Here is an 11912-nt window from a genome sequence, read left to right on the forward strand (position 1 = left end):
AAGCATAATCTGGCTTTGTACCTCCAGAAAGGTTTATATTTTATTTTAAAAAGGAAAACATTAGTGCTACTTGCAAAGTAGGAAGGAAAAATACATCCTTTTTCCCCCTAAGAGCCACTAAGACTGGGTTCTTGGCCAGTGGTTCTGCAGTATCATGTTTTAAAAGAACAAGGCAGGTCTCCATTTACTACCTGTCCTAAACCTCAGGTATTTTAGAAGGAAAATGCCTGTCATGGTTTAAAGAGTAAGGTCGTTATGTGGTGGTCAAAAGAGAAGGGTAGAAAAATGCAGGCATCTGAATTTATGGGTTGCTAAGGAAGCATAAGAAAGAGTTGAGAAAACACGAATGGAAATGGGGACAAACCCAGTTACTGCTTGTACCCCAGGGATAACCTCTAAAGAGATCTCACAAGCTGGCAAAGGTACTGCAGTGTAGGCTCCAAGCCAGTCCTCTCATTCCCCTCAGTGGGCGTTGGATCAGGCCCTTTGCCCAGAGGCAAGACGTTTTTATTAGAAAGGTGAATGTGCCCACACGCCTCCGGAGGAAACGGGCAGCAGGGAATCCAGACCTTTACAAGCGTCAGTGTGGGAGCCAAGTGCAACGAGCGAGAACCAAAGCACTTGGGCATCACCTTTTTCTAGTCCGTGGGGGGAGGGGTGTGTGGAATTTTAGCCAAAGGAATGGGTGTAGCAGGAGCGCCCCAACTCTGCAGCACCAACCATCACCCAAAATGCCACGGGCTGGGCTGAATTTGATTATCTATTTACATAACACTTACATCGAACATGAATCCTCACCACCACAGTGGTTGCTTGTCCTCGTATCTCCCTAGATAAGCCAGCTAAAACTCTGTCCAATGGGGTTAGCCTTCAACCTGCAGTAATGGGGAAGGGAGGCCACAGGCTGTGTTTTACAATATGACCTTCAGGCCCATACTAGGAGAACTCCCTGGGAAGAGCTTCCATTGAGCTTCCCACAGCATCCGTGGGACTGGGGAAGCAGGAAAAACCCACAGGGGTGCCTTGCTGTATTGCTTTCTTTTGAAAAGCGTTGAAGAGCTGCAAAAGGAAAGCTGGAAATGATGCCCAAGAGGGTGCACATTCTGCCCCAGCCCTTGCCACTACCATCCCCAGCTCACCCAGTGAGGACCCACAAGCCCAAGGAGCTCTCTCAGAGGAAGCCAGAGAGATGATGGAGCCATGCCAGGGAGATGGTTCTACCCACTTCCATGTGTTCCATTTCCTAGAGATCCATAGGCTTGATCTTGCAGAAGCAATGAGCATCTGGACCTATGTTGTTTCTCCTCTTCTTGGTCAAGTATCTATTTCTCGATCATATTTTTAATGGACCCATCACCATAGTATTGAAGTGTTTTTTGGGAGAGAAATTGAAATTGAAAAGAACATTTCATGGCAGTGGTTCTGCTTCCACACTTGAGGATTGCACCAATTTAACTACATTGGTTTTTTTACTCATTTAATTAAATTGGTGCAAAAGCCATGCATAAACAATTCATAGATTCCAAGGCCAGTAGGGACCTCCTGTGTAACACAGCCCAGAGAACGTCCCCAAAATAATTTCCAGGGCAGTGCTTTTAGAAAAAACATCCCATTTTGATTTAAATATTGTCAGTGATGGAAAATCCCCCACGATCCTTGGTAAATTGTTCTAATGGTTAATTATTCTCAGTATTAACATTTTATGACATAATTTTAGTCTGAATGTGTCTAGCTTCAACTTCTGGTCACTGGATCACTTTACATCCGTCTTTGCTAGACTGAAGAGCTCATTGTCAAATATTTGTTCCCCATGTAGATACTTACAGGCTGTAATCCAGTCACCCCTTAACCTTCTCTTTGCCAAACTAAACAGATTGAGCTCCTCAAATATATCACTGTTTTCTAATCCTCTAATCATTCTCATGGCATTTCAAGCCCTGGACCATGCCCCTTATGGATCATGGAGGGGAAACAGAGGAAAAAATGAGTGGATGTGGGGAATATAACTAGATCCCAGTTTAAACCCTAGTGGATAGATCACTGGCCTGGGAAAACTAGGTTGTGTTCTCATCTCTGCCACTGATAAGCCTGCCTGACCTTGGACAAGGTACTACACTTCTCTGCCTTTGTTTCCCCTGCCCCACTTTGTCTGTCCGCAGCCTGGTGCAGGGACTGTCTCTCTGCTTGTACAATGCCTACCACCATGCAGTCCTGATTCTGGTTGGGGCCTGACAGTCTGCCACTCTATTGCTACTAATGATACTAATCCAGAGGCCTGGAAAGATAATTCACTGACAGCAAGTCTCAGCTTTGTCAACAGTAGCAGATGAAATGCTCAGTTGCTTTAGCTTGTAATGTTGGAGAATATTGCAGGTCTGTTTATTTACAGTGAGCAGCTTTGCCAACAGTTATAACTTCTTCTTCCAGATCCTTTCTGACGGAGACCAGGGCACCTCCACTGCCAGAATTCTCTTTCTTTGCCCAGCATTAGCGCCTTTACCTGTATGGTCCCCAACACAACCCTGGAATGCTTGTAACGCACAGGACTTGCACTAGTTTAACTAAAACCAATTTAATTAAATGGGTGCAACATTTCAGTCCAGAAGAGCCACCATTGCCAGGAAATACGCTTTTAAATTCCTCTCCCTAAAAACCATGTATGTGCTACAGCGATGGGTCCTCTAGAAATACTGTCAATAGATAGACCCATAACTTCTGCTCACCACAAGCCAGGAATAGAAGCTGGGGATGGATCACTCTAAAATTGCCCTGTTCTGTACACTCTCTCTGAAACTCTGGGACGGCTGCTGTCGGAGACAGGATTCTGGCCTCTGTGGACCATTGGTCTGACCCAGTGTGGCCGTTCTTATGTTTTTAACCAGTTGCTCTGAAGTATCCTCTGACATGACAACACTCTGTAGTGGGAGATAAAGGATGGTCCAGTAGTTAAGGCCCTAGTCTAGGACTTCAAAGACCCGCATACAGCTCCCTTCTCTACCAGAGACGTCCAGCTCAAGCTGCAACTTCAAATCACTGTCTACACAGCAGTTTTTACAGCACAAGCACTTGGAGTAGGAGGCTCACTTCCATGGGCTGTGTAGACTTCCTCTTAGCGGCTCTTTGCCTCAGTTTCCCTTCTGGAACATTGAAGGCGGTAGCATTTCCTGACCTCACAAGGGCGTGGTGAGGAGGAATCCATTAAAGACTGTGAGGCATTCAGATACTGCAGCGATGGGGCCATATGCGCATCTTAAAAAGAGTGGGGTAAGATTTACAAGTATACTGGCAGATTTAAAATGAATCATAACTGTGCATTATATATGTGCTTTGCAGTGGTCTATTTTAAAGACTCAGCTAACTGTTTAAGTGATTCTTAAGGTATGCACGTGGGTTAAGAGTTCAGGTGAGCTACTCTATTCCTATCAGCCAGAGCTGTGTCTACACCCAGAAAGTGTTTGACATTGGGTCCTACCAGGTATCTATCTCGCTTTGCTGCAGCAGCAGTTGAAGTTGGCAGAACCCATCTCTACCACAGGGTCAATCATTTCTAACAGCAGCCTTCAGGCAGAGACACCAGTTTCTGTCCGGCAGGCAGGGTCTAGAACTCCCTGGGGTCATTGCAAGGGGAAAAGTTGTTTGTTCAGTGGAGGAGAATCAGGTCAAAGTTACTTACAGCCAGTTTCAGCTAGAGGCATTTTCTTCTGTAAATTAACCTGTGAGTGTCTATCACAGAAAGCTGCTTGGAGGGAGCTGCCAGGGACCATGGCATGGTTTCTCTGACTCATAAATTAATCTATGTCTGATACAGTAATGGGATTTTCCTCCATGTGCTTTACAAAGGAGGTCAGTCCCATTATTCCCATTTTGCAGATAGGGAAACTGAGGCATGGAGCAGGGAAGTGATGTGTTCACAGTAGGCTAGAGGCAGAGCCAGGAATAGAACCCAAGTCTCTTGAATCCTTGTTTAGTGATCTGTCCACTATGCCACACTGCCTCTGCCACTACTTATTAGCGCTAGTCTGAAAATACAGGTGGCTGCTTGTGCCCCTTCATTATGCTAGCATGGGCCAAAGCTTAGCCTTCCCTAGCACTGTGGGGCCGAGACCTCTGGAGCCAGGAGGCTTTGTGTCCCAGGTGTTACAGCCAGATTTTAAAGGTGCTGAGCTCCCACAGCTCCCCAAGAAGTCAAGTGGGAACTCTCACCTCTGGTGAATCAGCACCATAGTGCTTACAGGGGCAGAGGTTCTGAGTCCACACCCCACCTGCGAGTTGGGGAATGCTGTCCAGGAGGCATTGACCATGGGCAGCACCTCCCTGAGATGGGCGTGACAAGCTGGCTCAAGGCTGATTGACTGACAGCTGGTGAAACTGCACACCCCATCCTTGCTGACTGTTCCGAACCAGAGCTGTCAGCAAGGAAAGAAAGAGGAGATGCTACCGAGGGATACAGAGCCCCCCACGCACACACACACACTGGTTGTAATAAAGAAAGAATCATGGTTCCTTCCCCCCGCCCCAGGTTTTTGCACAGAGGGGACCGAGGACCATCAGAGAGCTGCTTAGCAGGTGGATGGAAGGTTGGGGAGTTTACATGCACAACCTCACTCATCCCTGAGCAGCTCTGCTCATTGCACCCGCAGAACAAGTTTGCCCACTCTCCCCTTTCCTTCCCAATTGCCCTCAGGGCTTGTGGGTCAAATCCCATTTCAGAGTTGTACTGGAGACCCTGTCGCCTGCTCCTGCTTCACTTGTGCGCTTTATGCTGTCACCAAATCCCCTTGCTGGAATGGTAGCCCAATGACTCCCTGTCCTCCCACACAGGTCAGAAGGCTCTGACATCATCATAGACATGAAGGACTCGATTCCACAAGTCCTGAGTGCCCTCTGCTCCCAAGGCTGGCAATGGTAGACCAGTAGGGCTAGAATTTGGTTCTAAGCACATCCCTAAACAAGGGGTGATGCCTAAATTTGCATCGGTCTAGGAGTAACCGCCAAGAGATGTAGCTCCTCAGCACCATAGCACCCTTCTTGCCCCATGGGGGGAAGTAAGTTACTGCAGCCCTTGAAAAGGCACAACTTATTACACCCCCAAAATGTCTGGTTACTAGTCTGGCAGTGCCTGTCCGCTCCCACCACTCTCCACTCCCTCTCTGCCCACGTGCTCAAAGAGGAGGGGAAATATTCAAAGTGCAGAGGCAAGACCAGGGCCCAAGATCTGAGTAGATGGAGTGAGGGAATGGGAGCCTGCTTGGATGAGAAAAAACAAGGGTGCAATCTCCTTTATCTCTCACCAACCTTGCTCAGACTGAAACTCATAGAACTGCCAACAAAATAAGGTAGATACAACACAATGGGATGTAAGCAAAGGTTGTAGGATAGTAGTTCTCAAACTTTTGTACAGGTGACCCCTTTCACATAGCAAGCCTCTGAGTGAGACCCACCTTATAAATTAAAAACACTTTTAATATATTTAACCCCATTATAAATGCTGGATGCAAAGAGGGGTTTGGGGTGGCAGCTGACAGCTCATAACCCCCCATATAATAACCTTGCAACCCCCTGAGGGGTCTTGACCCCCAGTTTGAGAACCCCTGTTGTAGGAGAAAGTGGCCCTTTGTCAGAACTAGGAGAAGAATCTAAGTGCTCCATGTTCCACTCATTAGACATGTTTGCATTCCTGTAAGTCTAGTGACGTGTGTGACATATACATTTATGTGGACTGCGGGTTTGCAATCTGATATTTGGGATTATTTTTCTTAGCATCTGGTAAGAAATGTTTAGAAAGGAAACCTGCAATATATAATAGCCAAGAGCAGAAAGCCAAAACCGCCGTACACAACCCCCAAGCCACAGGGCTAGGCTGACAGCTTTGCAGCTGTAACGTGCTTGTGGATAAACAAATAGAAGTAGATTCCACTCTCTCATTGACCTCCCCTCAATTGCATTGGCCTCCTCTTCAGAAGGTAGCTGCACATGGTAGTGGATAGGGAACTGGGCTTAGCATCAATTAGGTTTCTTCCTGGCTCCGACCATGACCTGTTGTGTGACCCTGGTCAGTCTGTTTCCCTTTATTGGTCTTGCTTATTTTGTGTGAACTGTCTCTTAGTAAATGTTTGTACAGGATCTAATACAATGGAATTCTGACCTGGCTTAGGTCCAGGACACACTACGTAATATAACCTATAAACAGCATCTATTCCTACTCCTGCTCCAAATTGCATGTCCACTACGCAATGGCAATGAGGCCTGAGCCTCCTTATCCTCTCCAGACACACCCCTTTCCTCAGCTTTCTACTCAGGAGGTGCATCCGTTTGACTAAGACCAGAAAAAGACAGGCAGGTGGTTAGGGCTTTAGTATAGAACTTGGCAGATGGATCCAGTGGAAGCCCATGCTTTCCTACAGGCTTACAATGTGACCCGAGGACCAGATTTTCAAAAGGATTTAGACACAGATTGTAATATAGTGGAATATTCAAAAGGCACCTTTCTGCATCATTAAGTGCCTAAATACCTTTGAAAAAATCTGTCCTTTTATCTCTCTATGCCACAGTTCCCCATCTGTAAAATGGGTATAATAGCCCAGGCCTACTTCAGCATGGTGTTGGGAGGATAATTACATTACAGCTTGCAACATGATGGGGGCCATATAAATACGTAAGAGAGAGAAGTTGTGAGCAAGCCAGCACCACATGTGGAGTTAACCGTACTCCAAAGGTAGCCAACACATGTACTGTAAGTGATGGGCAAGTTATCTGCTCCAGGGATACACCTGTAGCTACCTTGTGCATCCCTCCACTCCCCCCCCCCTTTGCCCCCATATTGAGTCTTCCATTGGGAAGATCATCCTTGTGATAGGAAGAACACAAGAGATGTATGTTGTCACACAATGAGTTCCCTACATTACTGAAGACAATCAACACAATCCCCACTGCCTGTTTGAGGAACTATACACAGCTGTGGGTGGATGGGAATACACATTCCTGCAAGAGGAATTTCTTTGGGACTTTCACTTGCACAGCATCTCTCAGGATCTGACCCAACGGTAGCTTTGCTTGCGGAAGGAAGTCAGAATTTGGCTCCACCCTGAATAAGAGCAGGTGGATGTGTCACATCCCTAATACTGCATGGACCAAACCATAGAGTCTGCACACACTCTTTACTCTGGCAGGACACTTGTTGAAATCAGTAGGAAGGCCATCATTGCTTTCAGAGGAAGCCGCTGGAGCTCAGCCCCCCTGAAAATCCCATTTGCTATTTAGGCTCTTAAATACAGAGTTAGGTGCCCAACATGAGGCACTGATGTGCAAAGGGCATGATTCTGCTGCCCTTTCTTCGGCTGAGTAGCATCTAACTATGCGAGCAGACTCATTGTTGTCAGTAGGGCCACTGAAGGAGTAAGGTGCTTCTCAATGTGAGTATATGCGGCAGAATTGGGCCCTAAATGTTGGCCATACTGCCAAGCTCCTTATGTAGGTAGGCTTCCCACTGACTTCACCAGGAGCACTGTCTGCGTAAGAAGTAAAGGCATCAGCCCTGCACACAGTTGAGGCTCAGTTCTACTCCCAGTGAAGCTAGAACATCATCTTCCTTCACTACGAGAGCAAGATCAGATCCTTACAGCCTAGCAGGAATTAGAACAAACCTGCCTGTAAAGGGGTCCCACTCACTGCAGCTGCGCCTTCTTGTGGCTAGCTCTGGGAAGCAGCTCTTCATGCTGGATGCCCCCTTCCATCAGTTACTCATGCTATGACCCGTCTCTCTCTGTGAAACAGGCTGCTCCCTCTTCATGACTCCACCCTCTGGCCAGGTCACTATGCAGTCCCCTGCCCTTCTGGGGTAACAAAGTCCCACCAGACAAGATGTCTGGATACCGCCTCAGATGGTCCACATCTCCCACCTTCCCAGTGGCTGGTAGGGGAACCTAGGCCTTTCCGCTACTCCAGGTCCCAGCCCAGAGACTCTATAACTTTCCATCCATACCCTATTGCTGCTCCCTTGACACCTTCCTACCCCATATCTCTATCTCCTTGCCTATCTCTGATTTACCACTAGAAATTCCCCCATGCCCCATAGCTACTTCACCCTTCTCAGTCTCTTGTGGGACTCCGCAGTCCAGGGCAGGCCCCCAGGGCTTACTCTTCCCCTAGATCTCCTCCTTGTCCCCAGCCAACTCACTTTCCATCTAGGGAATAACTTCAGACCTCCTTCCTACTACCCCCTTCTACTGCCAGCTTCCTGGTTTTACAGGGCTGTCCCAGATCCTCCCCAGCTGGGCTCTAGTCTCAGTTAACCCTGGTCCTCTCCCTCTCAGGTGAGGCCAGGTGATCTAATTGGCCTCAAGGCTGATGTGGGATGCACACGCCCATCACACCTGCCCCTGTTCACTTTTTCTTTCTTTCTTATGTTTGAAACTATTGCCTTTACGCCTTCAAAAAACCCTGTAAGGTGCAGTTACTTTTTCCCGGTTCTGGATTTAAAGAAGGGGAAAGCACAGTTAATTTTCCAAACAGCTTGATGTGGTGGGAAGGATGTATACGCTAAACATCATTAGAAGACTTTGCGTCATAAAGCGTCACCATGTGTTCTCTATAAAAAACAAACATCCTTTAGCCATGTTCACGCTGCTAGCTTCCAGTTATGGGTCTGTTTGAAAAGCTCTCATTATAAATGCTCTTAGTCCCAACCACACTTCTTGTGTTAGTGGTTTTATAATGGCCCTTTTGGACTTGTGGTCTTTCCTTATTATGCATCCTTCTAGGATGCCCAGCTCCCACGATTAGTCAGTGAATGTACCCACACTATTAGCTCCACTTGTCTATAATAGCAACCAAATGTCTTCAGATATTCAAGCACCATTTTATTTTTACTGCCCTGCCTTTACATGTTAACTTGTGGCCTTGCTGGGTAACCTCTTATTTGAAAGTGACTTAATTGACTTTACCAGGCTTTGACCATTTTTCATTTCTTCCTAAAGGGCTCATTATTAGAGATGGATGTCTATTAATTGGATCAATCTCTCTCTCTCATGCACACACATACACCTCCTTTATCCTCCCTCATTGTTCATATTAGCAGTCCATGATCATATTTACGGCTTCACAGGGTTTGCTAAATATTGATGGTGATGACACAAATAGATATAGGTTTTTCATTTAATAATTAAGTCTTAGGTGTTAAAAAGGAAAGAAATAAATGTTAAAATGATCAGTCACTTAGGGAAGAGCTGTTAAAAACATAATTGCAAAATAAATGGACATGATCAGAATTTAGATAATGGACCTGATTCACAAGTGTGTTAGTTCAATTTCATGCTGGTGTAATTAATTTCAATGGAATTAGAGTCTTTAAAATGGGTGTGATGCAGTAGTTAATTGGGTCCATGTTTTCTCTTTGCCTTCTGGAAGAGGTGGGAGTCATTATCACTTATAAAAGGGGGAAAGAAATGTATTATATTTGATTAACCTACAATGCTACAATCTTTAGGACAGCTAGACAGACAGGTAGCAGATGTATGTGCTAAAATACAGTGGACCAGATCCTCAGCTGGAGTACACTGATGTAGGTCTGTTGATGTCAATCGACCTCTCTTGATTCACATTAGCTGAGAAGCTGATCCGATAAATGTAAGTGTTGTGGCTGGGTTTGTTTAAATTCTATGACCTGTAGTTCATGAAGGGACATAGAATGCCAAATGTGCAGCTGTGTTGTAGTTCTGTTGGTCCCAGGATATTAGAGACAAGATATTACCTCATCCACCTTATCTCTCTAAACGTGTATGAGTTTGTTTTGTAGCTAAACCCCACTGTTATTCTTCTAACTGCTGAGAAATGATGTGCGGCTTCTTTGTACCCATTTTCTGTTTTAAATACCAAAATGGCTATCCCCAAAATGAGAAGTGGTAACCCCTATCAGATCCTTCATTTCCCTGCCAATACAGGATCTTTGTCTCTATTCTACTTTTTTTGCAAACACTTTCCTATGGAGGCTATTCCTCACTTGAATAGAACTCACTGTCAGGAAACGTTTCCTGCTATTCATCTTAAATATTCTCTTGCTTCATTTTATTCCATGCCTTTCATTATCATCCTCAATAACGCCTGTTTATCTGCCTTCGACAGACTCCCATAGCAACTCCCTTCTGAAGTAAGGAAGTGCCATTGTACAGATGAGACACACAGAAGCTATGATGCTTGGCCAAGAAGCGTGTGGGGAGCTGGGACTAAAGTCAGGTCTGTCTACTCCTAGGCTATGTCTACACTACATGAGTTTCTCCCACCGGCGTAGCTATCGCCGCTGGTTGGGGGCGGCATAATTATGTCAGGAGAGCATTGGTACAGCTGTGCTACCGTAAGGTCTCTAATGTGGACACAGAATGCAAGGGTGGGAGGCCTTAGCTTCCTGCTCCATGCGTTTGTACCTCTGGGGGTACAGCTCATAGGTGTGTTTCTCCTTTGTGTTTCTGCAGGCATTTGGCATCACCAACACAAGTCTAAGTTGCTGTCCACTGCCTCTTCATTCTCTGGGCCTGATCCTCAACTTCACTGGGCTTTGGCTCAGGCTCCAGTTGGGTGATTTTCTGCCAGCTGTATTAACCTCCTCCTTTTTTTCTAAATTGAAGTGAATGCATTATTTTTTACCAATATTTCTACTCTTTCTAGGTCCCTTTCTTTTATTTCTCAGTCCTTACAGTTATGCACAACTCCTCCCAGCTAGGAAGCATCGGCCAGTTTTATTAATGAGCTGCATGCGCCTTTCACTAGATCATTAATGAAAATATAAGATGAGACCTGACCAAAGATCCTTGCAAAACTCCACTGAGATGCCTCCCACAAACATAATACTTGGCTTACTGTCCTTTAGCCGGTTTTCAATCCACAGGACAGTGTGGGTATTAGGTGACAACAAGATGTCCCAGCCAAGACCAGGGCCTTTTCTGATGGCACACAAACATTATTAATTAATTAATCATTAATTATTATTAGAAGTCTTAACCCTTAAAATATCTTAAATAGCTGTGTGTGTATGGATGGGTGTATATAGATACAGATGTGTGTATACAGGTACCAGACGTGTGGGGTGTCTGTGCGTGTGTTAAGCACTAGGAAGATGTACATGTGTATCAAACTTCTTGATGTTAAAGACTGAAGGCCTCTGTTCTTGTTCTAGGAGGAGACCTGTCCTAGTTATTCATAGATAGATATGAATGAGTGCACATAATGCGCGCGCGCGCGCACACACACACTATCTTGTGTTTGTGTGTGTGTATAGAAATGTCTAGGACAGGTCTCTGCAAAAGGAAAACAAAGGCATCTCAGTTGGAGTAACTTTCAGAGCAGGGCATTTTTCGAATTTCCCCCACCACACAAACCCAGGAGCGCTGCTTACAGACTCTCCTATTAAACCCAGGCGAAAACAAACAGGCATTATCGGGGGGGCGTGAGTGGGGGGGAGAGAAGAAAGTTCCCATTGAAAAAGAAGTTTCTGGCTATGTTGGTTTTATTGGCCTGGTGGAACCCTATAGATTAACAACCAGCAGCAGCAGCAACCCCCCCAAGCCCGGACCTAAGAAATCCAGTAGAAGGTGTGACTTCAAATGGGGTGGTAGGGATAGGGAGAAAGGAAGCCGGAATGTAGGCATGTGTGTGATGTGATTGTTACCAGAAATACCTCGACATCTCCCGGCTGTCCTGGAACTGCGGCCAGTGTGTCCCGTGGAGCTCAGAGCTAAGGTGCTGACCGCGGCCGAGAGACACGCGGCGATACCTTATCAGCAAAACTCCTTGGGTCCCCGAGTAGTTACAACCGGAAACGGGGCCAGTGGCCAAACGAAACGGCTGTCAGGGGAAGTGCAGGACTGAGCATCCACGAGCCCTCGGCCCTGGGGCCGACTCCCGGCCCGGCACCGCTGTCT

General features: G+C 46.2%; 1 long non-coding RNA gene across 1 annotated transcript; it reads left to right on the plus strand.

The window, feature by feature from the left end:
* The first annotated feature begins 9473 nt into the window (after positions 1 to 9473).
* Positions 9474 to 11656, plus strand: LOC120386351. The gene is made up of 3 exons (XR_005589672.1): positions 9474 to 9624; positions 10120 to 10230; positions 10467 to 11656. It is a non-coding gene; the product is annotated as an uncharacterized LOC120386351 (long non-coding RNA).
* The last annotated feature ends 256 nt before the right edge of the window (positions 11657 to 11912 follow it).

Source organism: Mauremys reevesii, linkage group 18, assembly GCF_016161935.1.
Source record: "Mauremys reevesii isolate NIE-2019 linkage group 18, ASM1616193v1, whole genome shotgun sequence".
Lineage (NCBI taxonomy): Eukaryota > Metazoa > Chordata > Testudines > Geoemydidae > Mauremys > Mauremys reevesii.